General features: G+C 42.8%; 1 pseudogene; it reads right to left on the minus strand.

Annotated features, from left to right (window-relative positions):
- Window positions 1-1,941: 1,941 nt before the first annotated feature.
- The window catches only part of LOC104998864, a 9,555-nt pseudogene continuing 2,403 nt past the window's right edge, over window positions 1,942-9,093 (minus strand).

The raw sequence follows: 9,093 nt of genomic DNA on the forward strand, positions 1-9,093 counted from the left end.
TTTATTTCTTCTTTTACACTATTTATGCCCTGTACACCTGGACTATCCCACTTGGTCCTGCGTGTTATCCTTTTTTATATTGCTGGGTTCTATTTGCAAAAACTTTGTTAAGGCTTTGTGTCTATGTGCAAGGGATAGTACTCTGCAGTTTTCTTTACTTGTAATATCTTTTATTGTGGCATCAGGGTAATTCTGGACTCATAAAATGAGTTGGGAAATGTTTCTTTTCCCTCTGTTTTCTGAAACAATTAATGTAGTATTCGTATTATTTCACCCTTAAGTAACTGATAGAATTTTGTCAGTTTCTTAAAAAATTATGAACTCAAGTCTTTAACAGATAGAGGGCTACTCAGATTTTCTATATCTTCTTGGGCCAGTTTTCCTAATGTGTATTTCAAGTAATTTGTTCATTTTATGTAACTTGCCAAATTTATTCTAAAAAGTTGTTAATAATACTCACTTTTATCCTTTTAATATCTATAGAACTTGAAGTGATGAGCCCTCCCTTTCATCCTGATGTTGATATTTTTGTGGGTCTTCCCTTTTTTTAAGTGTTATGTCTTTCCTCTTTTTTTTTTTAATCAATCTAGCTAGGAGTTTATCAATTATATTGATCTTTTCAAAGAGTCAGGCTTTGCTTTCATTGATTTTCTTTATTGTTGGTCTGTTTCTTATTTCACTAATTTCAACTCTTATCTTTATTATTTTCTTTCCAACATTGCTTTTTGAAGGTCATAGAAGGGCATAAGTTCCCACTCCCATCTTCAGTCATAATATGTCTGAATGGAAAGGGATTTTAGTCATAAACTTGTCCAGCCCCTTCAATTTTATTGGTGAACAGAAATCTGAGGGGGCAGTAATTTTCCTCAGGCCACTTAGTTTTCTTCCAAGGCCAACTCATTTATTCATTTGCTTATTCATTCCTTCATTAACATATTCTTTTTAAAATGTTTTAAGCCTTTATTGAATTTATTATAATATTGCTTTAGTTTTTGGCTGCAAGGCATGTGGGATCCTAGTTCTTCAACCAGGAATTGAACCTGTGCCTCCGGCACTGGAAGATGCAGTCGTAACCGCTGGACCACCAGGGAAATCCCCATTAATATATTCTTATTCAGGACTTCCTGGTGGTCCAGTGGTTAAGAATCTGCCTCCCACAGCAAAGGACACAGGTTTGATCTCTGGTCCTGGAAGATTCCACATGCTGAGGGGCAACTAAGCCCACGGGCCACGACTGCTGGGCCAGTGTGCCTAGAGCCCGTGCTCTGCAACAACAGTCGCCACTGGAATGAGACGCCTCTGCACTGCGCCTAGAGAAAGCCCGCACGCAGCACCAAAGGCCCAGTGCAGCCATAAATACAGAAATAAGTTTAAAAAATAATCATATCACTCCTTGTAAGTAAAAATCAAATATCTTATTCATGTCAAATATATTTGTTGATCTTGTACTATGAGTCAGAGACTGTTCTGTTCTAAGAACAAAGTTGAATAAGTCCGTCTCTAGGTTCAAAAATCTCCCAGCCTAATGATGGAGATAACAAGTAATCAGACAATTACAAAACAGTGCTAAATGCTGTAACAGAGGTGTTCTCAGGGTGCCATGGATGGCTTATATGAAGATAAGGGTGGAGGTTGGTCAGTAAAGACTTCAGACAAGACACGAAGGCAGGAGGAAAAGGGGATAATTGAGGACGAGATGGTTGGACGGCATCACCAACTCAATGGACATGAGTTTGATCAAGCTCCTGGAGATGGTAAAGAACAGGGAAGCCTGCTGTGCTGCAGTCCATGGGGTCACAAAGAGGTGGACATGACTAAGCAACTGAACAAATATATGTAAATGAGTTTATTTTAAGAAAGGTATAAAAGGGGGTTAGAGAAAGAAAACAGGTGGAGTCAAATGAATAAGGGTTTCCATCCTGGGCCTCCTATCCGAAGGCTTCAGGTGCTCTGCCATGGATCTGTCCGATTCTTTCACATCAATAAGTTGTTCTTGTGAGCCATTCCCATGTTGTAGATTCACTGTCAAGTTTCATAGCTCTCTCTCTATCTCTTATAGCAAGGCTTCTCCTAATACCACCGTTGATTTATATCCTCAGTGAGCCCATCCATGGTACGGATTCTGTTTAGGGTCCTGTATGCATCTTCCACATTCCCTTCCTGTGCCTTCATAGTCCTGGTAATGAACTTCAGATGTTTTGCTATGACCCTTGGAGTTAAGTCTCTATTCTATAGGAGCCGTTAGTGCCCAGCCAACTGGAAGCCCAGACAAGACTAAATGGATTCACCAGGCAAAATAACTCTTCTTTGCTTCAGAAGAAGTTTTGTGAATCTACTAAATATTTGTTCTAAATAAGGCAAATAGAAAGCAATGCAAATCTCAATAAGCAGTCATCAATTAATTAGCTAATTTTCTGTCTAGTCATGACAGGAGGTTTGGGAGAATAAAAATTACGTATTCAATCATGATTGAATCAGATGATTCAATTATGCTTTCCAGAGGATAAATATTCTCTCAGATTCTCGTTTACATTCTGACTTCCTTTTTTGCAGGTGGCTGATCCCCTCCAGAGAAGGTAAATATATGTAGAAGCTGTGGCATTATCTTACTAGTATTGACATCTTATCTATTATCTCCTTACCTATTGCTGCATAAAAAATCACCCCCAAACTTTGCATCTCAAAATAACGAACAGTGTGTTACCTCACACAGTTTCTGAATTTTAGGAATCCAGGTGGCTTAGCTGAGTGATTCTGGCTCAGATTCTCTTAGGAGATCTCTTCAGAAGATCAGCCGGAGCTGTAGTCTCTGAAGACTTGACTGGGCTGAAGGGTTGGCTTCTAAGTCCCTTCACATGCCTGCTGGCAAGAGGCATGGTTCCTCACCACATGGGCCTTTCCAAAATGCTGCTTGACGTGGCAAGTGACTTCTCCCAGAGTGAGTGACCCAAATGCCAATCTGTTATGACATGATCTCCAAATTATATGTTGTCACTTCTTCCTTAATCTGTCCATCAGAAATGAGTCACTAAGTCCAGCTCAGCTCACACTCGGTGGAAAGGGATTACAATAGGACAAGGGCATGCAGGCCTAGAGATGGGGATCATTAGGAATCCATCTTGGAGACTTACTCCCACAGATACCCTCACAGACTGACTACAATTTTAAGGGTTTGGAAGCTTAGTGACATTGAGGATGAAATGGCCAATTCACTTTTGTCTTATTTTCCACACAGAACCTAATTCTTAGAAATGAAATTATTTTATAAATCTCCTCTTCATAGATATTATACTATTACATCCTAAAATAAAACATAATAGGAGTTTAGGGCCAAGATGGTGGCATAGAAAGGCCTTGAGCTCACCTCCTGCCACGAGGCACACCAAAATTACCACCATTTTCAGAGAAACTATTGTTGAGAAGAACTGGAAGACTAGCAGAAAACAGTTTCTGCAACTAAAGAGAAAGAAAAACTATAACATGATGGGTAGGAGAGCAGAGATGTGGTATCATCAAGACCCACACCCCAGGGTCACATACAGGAGGATGATCACAACTGCAGACGTTCTTCCTGAGGAATGAGTGATCTGAGCCCCACATCAGGCTCCCCAGTCTTGGGGTTTCCTGCACCAGGAGGATGAGCCCCCAGACTGTTTGGCATTGAAAGCAAATGGGACTTATTTTGGGGGATAGCCAGGGGACTGTGGAAAATGAAAACTTCACTCTTAAAAGGCACACACAAAATCTCACCTGCTCTGGGACCCAGGGCAGAAGCAATGGTTGAAAGGAACTGATCAGAACCACCTGCTGATCTTGCAAAGCCTCCTGGAGACGCAGGAGGAAACTGTGTGGGTGTGGGTCTTGATGATACCACATCTCTGCTCTCCTACCCATCATGTTGTAGTTTTTCTTTATCTCTTTAGTTGCAGAAACTGTTTTCTGCTAGTCTTCCAGTTCTTCTCAACAATAGTTTCTCTGAAAATGGTGGTAATTTTGGTGTGCTTCGTGGCAGGAGGTGAGCTCAAGGCCTTTCTATGCCACCATCTTGGCCCTAAACTCCTATTATGTTTTATTTTAGGATGTAATAGTATAATATCTATGAAGAGGAGCTCAACCTGAGGACAAAGACACTGGCAATAGCCATTTGGGGAGTTCATTCCACCATGAGGACACTGGCTCTTATAAAGCGCCATTTTGGAATCCTCCCTCTAGCCTACTAGGGCTGGGACTCAGCCCTGCCCACCACCCTATGGGCCCCAGTACTGGGATATTTTAGGCCATGCAAATACCTGGGCAGACTCACAGCCCCACCTACCAACAGACCTAATGCCTTAAGACCCCCTGAGCCTGTAGCAGCACTGAGAGGGCCCCAGAGGGCCCAGGGCCCAGCCCCAAATACCAGTTCACTGGCACTAGTTCTGGGATCACTACAGTCCTATAGTCAAAGACCCCAGGGCCCAGCCTCACTCTTCAGTGGAAAGCCACCAGCCCTGGGATCCCATGGACCCTGGCTCTCCTCACCAGCAGCAGAAACCAGCCGTAGGACTATGACAGCTCTGCAGCTTCCCAAACCAGGATGTAGCCCACCCATAAGCAGGCCAGCACCAACTCCAGGACCCTCTAGACTCCAGCCCCACTCACCAGCAGGCCAGACACCTTGGACCCTCAGCCAGCTGCCCCAGGGTCCGGCCCCACTCACCGTCACCAGCAGGCTAACACCCCAGACCCTGCAGTCAGCCAGGTCAGCAACTGGCCCTGCCTACCAGCAGATTGACACTAGATCCGGGACCCTCAGCACTCGCAACCTTCCACCGCAGAGCCGAGCTCTATGCGCCAGTGGTCTAGCACCAGCCCCGGGTCCTTCAGGCCCTGCAGCTAACAGCCCCGTGACCTGGCCCTGCCAAACATGGCCTGCAGGCTCTGCACAAAAAGGGCCTGGCAACCAACAAGACCAGGGTCCAGCCATGCTTATCAAACGGCCAATAGCAGTCAGCCAGACACCACAGGAAGACCTATGCAGCACGAACACGGGGTACCCGTAGGACATACAGCTCTGGTGACCATAAGGGAAAGAAGCACTGCTGGGACATGTGGATCTTCAAAAGGCCATTTCTCCAAGGCTGAGAAATGTAACCAATCTACCAGATACACAGAAATAAAAATAGCAAATTAGAGGTGACAGAGGAATATTTTCCAAATGAAAGAACAAGATAAAACCCCAGAAGAACTAAGTGTTGTGGAAATAGCAATCTACTCAATGGAGAGTTCGAGGTAATGATATCACAAAGATGTTCAAAGAACTTGGGAGAGAATGGATGAAGATGAACAGAGTGAGAAGTTAGAAGTTTTTAACAGAAAATATAAAAAGAACCAAACAGAGATGAAGAATACAACAACTGAAATTAAAAACACAAGAGTTCCCTGGTGGTCCCATGGTTAAGAGTCTGCCTTCTAATGCAAGGGACATAGGTTCCATCCCTGGTCTGGGAACTAAAATCCCACATACCAGAGGGCATCTAAGCCAGCACCTCAGCTACTGAGCTCATCCTGCATGCCACAGCTAAGACCCGATGCAACCAAGTAAGTAAACAAACAAATATTTTTTAAAAATACACTAGAAGGAATCAACAGTAGATTAAATGATACAGAGGAACAGATCAACAAGCTGGAAGACACAGTAGTGGAAATCATTGAAGCTGAAGGCAAAAAAGAAAAAAGAATAAAAAGAAATGAGGAGAGTTTAAGACACCTCTGGAACAACATCATGCAAACTAACATTCACATTACAGGGTTCCCAGAAAGAGAAGAGAGAGAGAAAGTCTCAGAGAGCATATTTGAAGACATAATAGCTGAAAACTTTCCTAATTTGGGAAAAGAAACAGATATCCAGGTCCAGGAAGACACACAGTGTCTCAAATAGGATCAGAGGACCACACCAAGACACACCATAATTAAAATGAAAAAAAACGATAAAAGAGAATATTAAATGTGGCAAGAGAAAAGCAACAAGTTACATACAAGGGTGACTACCAGCTGACTTTTTAGCAGAAATTCTGCAGGCCAGAAGGGAGTGGTCAAGAAACATGAAAATTACAAATGGAACATCTCATTGGTAGAGGCTAATACACAGTAAATGGAGTAAATCAGCCATGTATAAAGCTAGTAGAAAGGTTAAAAGACAAAAGCAGTCAAATCAGCAATAAGTAGTTAAGGGATACACAAAACAAAAAGATATAAAAAATGATGTCAAAAACATTCAATGTGATGAGTGTGGGAGGAGTAAAAATGCAGATTTGTTGAATGCGTTTGAATTTAAGAGATTAGCGACTTAACAACACAGACACATGCACATATATATAGATTGCTATGTACGGTGTGGGGAATATGTTGCGTAACTATACCCTATCTTTGTACAGTGACGTATCATAACTAGACTTATTGTGGTGATCATTTTGAAATGTATAGAAATGCTAACTCACTATGTTATGTCACAGAACTAACATCGTACTGAAGGTCAATTAAACTTAAAAAAAGAAAAGCAGGGGCAGAGGATAAACTGGGAGGTTGACATATGTACATTACTGGGCTTCCCAGGTGGCACTAGTGGTAAAGAACACACCTGCCAATCAGGAGACGTGGGAGACATAGGTTTGATCCCTGGGTAGGGAAAATCCCCTGGAGGAGGGCATGGCAACCCACTACAGTATTCTTGCCTGGAGAATCTCATGGACAGAGGAGCCGGATGGACTATAGTCCATAGGGTCGCAAAGAGTTGGATATGACTGAAGTGACTGAGCGTGCACGCACATACGCACGCTGCTGCTGCTGCTTAGTTGCTTCAGTCGTGTCCGGCTCTGTGCGACCCCATAGACGGCAGCCCACCAGGCTCCGCCATCCCTGGGATCCTCCAGGCAAGAACACTGGAGTGGGTTGCCATTTCCTTCTCCAATGCGTGCAAATGAAAGGTGAAAGTGAAGTCGCTCAGTCGTGTCCGACTCTTCGCAACCCCATGGATTGCAGCCTACCAGGCTCCTCCATCCATGGGATTTTCCAGGCAAGAGCACTGGAGTAGGGTGCCATTGCCTTCTCCATGTATGCACACTACTATATATAAAATAGGAAACTAATAAGAACCCACTGTACAGGAACTTCCTCGATGGCTCAGTAGTAAAGGATCTGCCTGCAGTGCAGGGGATCCAGAATCTACATGTTCCATCCCTGGGTCAGAAAGATCCCCTGGAGGAGAAAATGGCAACCCACTCCAGTATTCTTGCCTGAAAAAATCCCATGGACGGAGGTATCATAGCACAGGGAACTTGACCAAATATCCTTTAACAGCCTATATGAGAAAAGAATCTAAAAATACAGTGAATATATGTATATGAGTACTTTGCTGTACATCTGAAACCAAGACAACATTGTAAATCAACTATATTCCAATAAAAAAAATTTTAAGTAAGCAAATTCATAAGAAAAGAGGTCAGATTTGTGGCTACCAAGGCTTCCCTTGTAGCTTGTTGGTAGAGTCTGCCTGCAATGCAGGAGACCTGGGTTTGATCCCTGGGTCGGGAAGATCCCCTGGAGAAGGAAATGGCAGTCCACTCCAGGGTTCTTGCCTGGAGACTCCCGTGGGCAGAGGAGCCTGGCGGGCTACAGTCTACAGGGGGTCTCAAGAGTCAGATGCAACCAAGCGACTAGGCACACATACACACACAAAGGCAGGGGTGGCTGGAGGGAGAATTGAATGAAAATAGTTAAAAGGTATGAACTTTCACTTGTAAGATCCATAAATATGATGGATGTAATGTACAGCATGATAAATGCATCCGGCATTGCTGTATGTTACATATAAAATTATTAAGAGTAAATCCTAAAACTTCTCATCACAAGAAAAAATATATATATTTTTTCTGTTTCTTTAATTTTGTACCTAAACGAGATGTTGGAGGTTCACTGAACTTTGTGGCAATCATTTCATGACATATGTAAGCCAAATCATCATGCTGTACATCTTAAACTTACAAGGGCTGTAAGTCAATTGTATCTCAAAAATACTGGAAGGGGAAAAAAAAGTAGTAGGAGTTTTTACTGAGAACCCTGTCCAGCTCTGTGTTGGGAGAGCTACCTTAGATACTTATCTATAGAGAACAACCTATCAGGAGGCAACTTCAAGGAATGTTTTGGAAGGATGTAACTATTATCCTTTGTTGGTTTAGAATTATGCAGGATTATGACTCAATTTGTTTATTGTAAGGGCTGAAGATAGATGGGAATGGGCATGAGGGGTATTATGGACTGAATGTTTGTGTCTTCCCCCAATCCAAGGTGAAGCCCTAACTGCTCAGTGTGATGGCATCTTGATAGGAGACCTTTGGAAGGTAATTAGGTCTAGAATGATGAGATCATGAGGGTAGGGCCCCCATGATGGGAATTAGTGTTCTTATAAGAGGAGATGAGGGTGCTCTCTCTTTACCAAGTTCAGATAGAGGAAGAATTCAACAGCTTTCAAGCCAGGGAGAGAGTTTTCATCAGGAATTCAATCATCTGGCACCTAGATCTTGGACTTCAGGTTTCCAAAACTGTGAGAAATGAATTTCTGTTGTTTAGGCCACCCAGTCTATGGCATCTTGTTACAGTAGCCCAAGCAAACAATTATAAGGGGTTACTGTCGTCTGATTGAGTAGAAGCAAGACTAAATTCACAGTGTTAGGATTTTATTGAACTTTCAGTGCTGGGAGAATCTGTAGGCTTTCACAGCAGCCTCTGTCTGCAGAGGGGCTGGGCTGATGGCAGGGAGTTTCAACAGCTGAGGAAGTAACTGAAAATGTGACTAGGGAGCACAAAAGTAAACATTTTAAGGGCCAACTTGGACTTCTATGCCAACAGTAGAAAATCTGGAGAGAAATCACATTGCTGGTTGGAGGGGTGGGATCAGTATAGTCATTGGTGTAGATTCTTCTGATCAAAGATTGTTTTTAACAGCGTAGGTTCTTCTGTTTGTATAAATCGTTTTGTCATGAAAAAGATTTTTAAAGTGGGAACAAGCGCTAAGACCTGGCTTACTTTTCCAGATTCAAGAGAAGAAGATGCAGC

Source organism: Bison bison, unplaced genomic scaffold, assembly GCF_000754665.1.
Source record: "Bison bison bison isolate TAMUID 2011002044 unplaced genomic scaffold, Bison_UMD1.0 scf7180017864338, whole genome shotgun sequence".
Taxonomy (NCBI): Eukaryota; Metazoa; Chordata; class Mammalia; order Artiodactyla; family Bovidae; genus Bison; species Bison bison.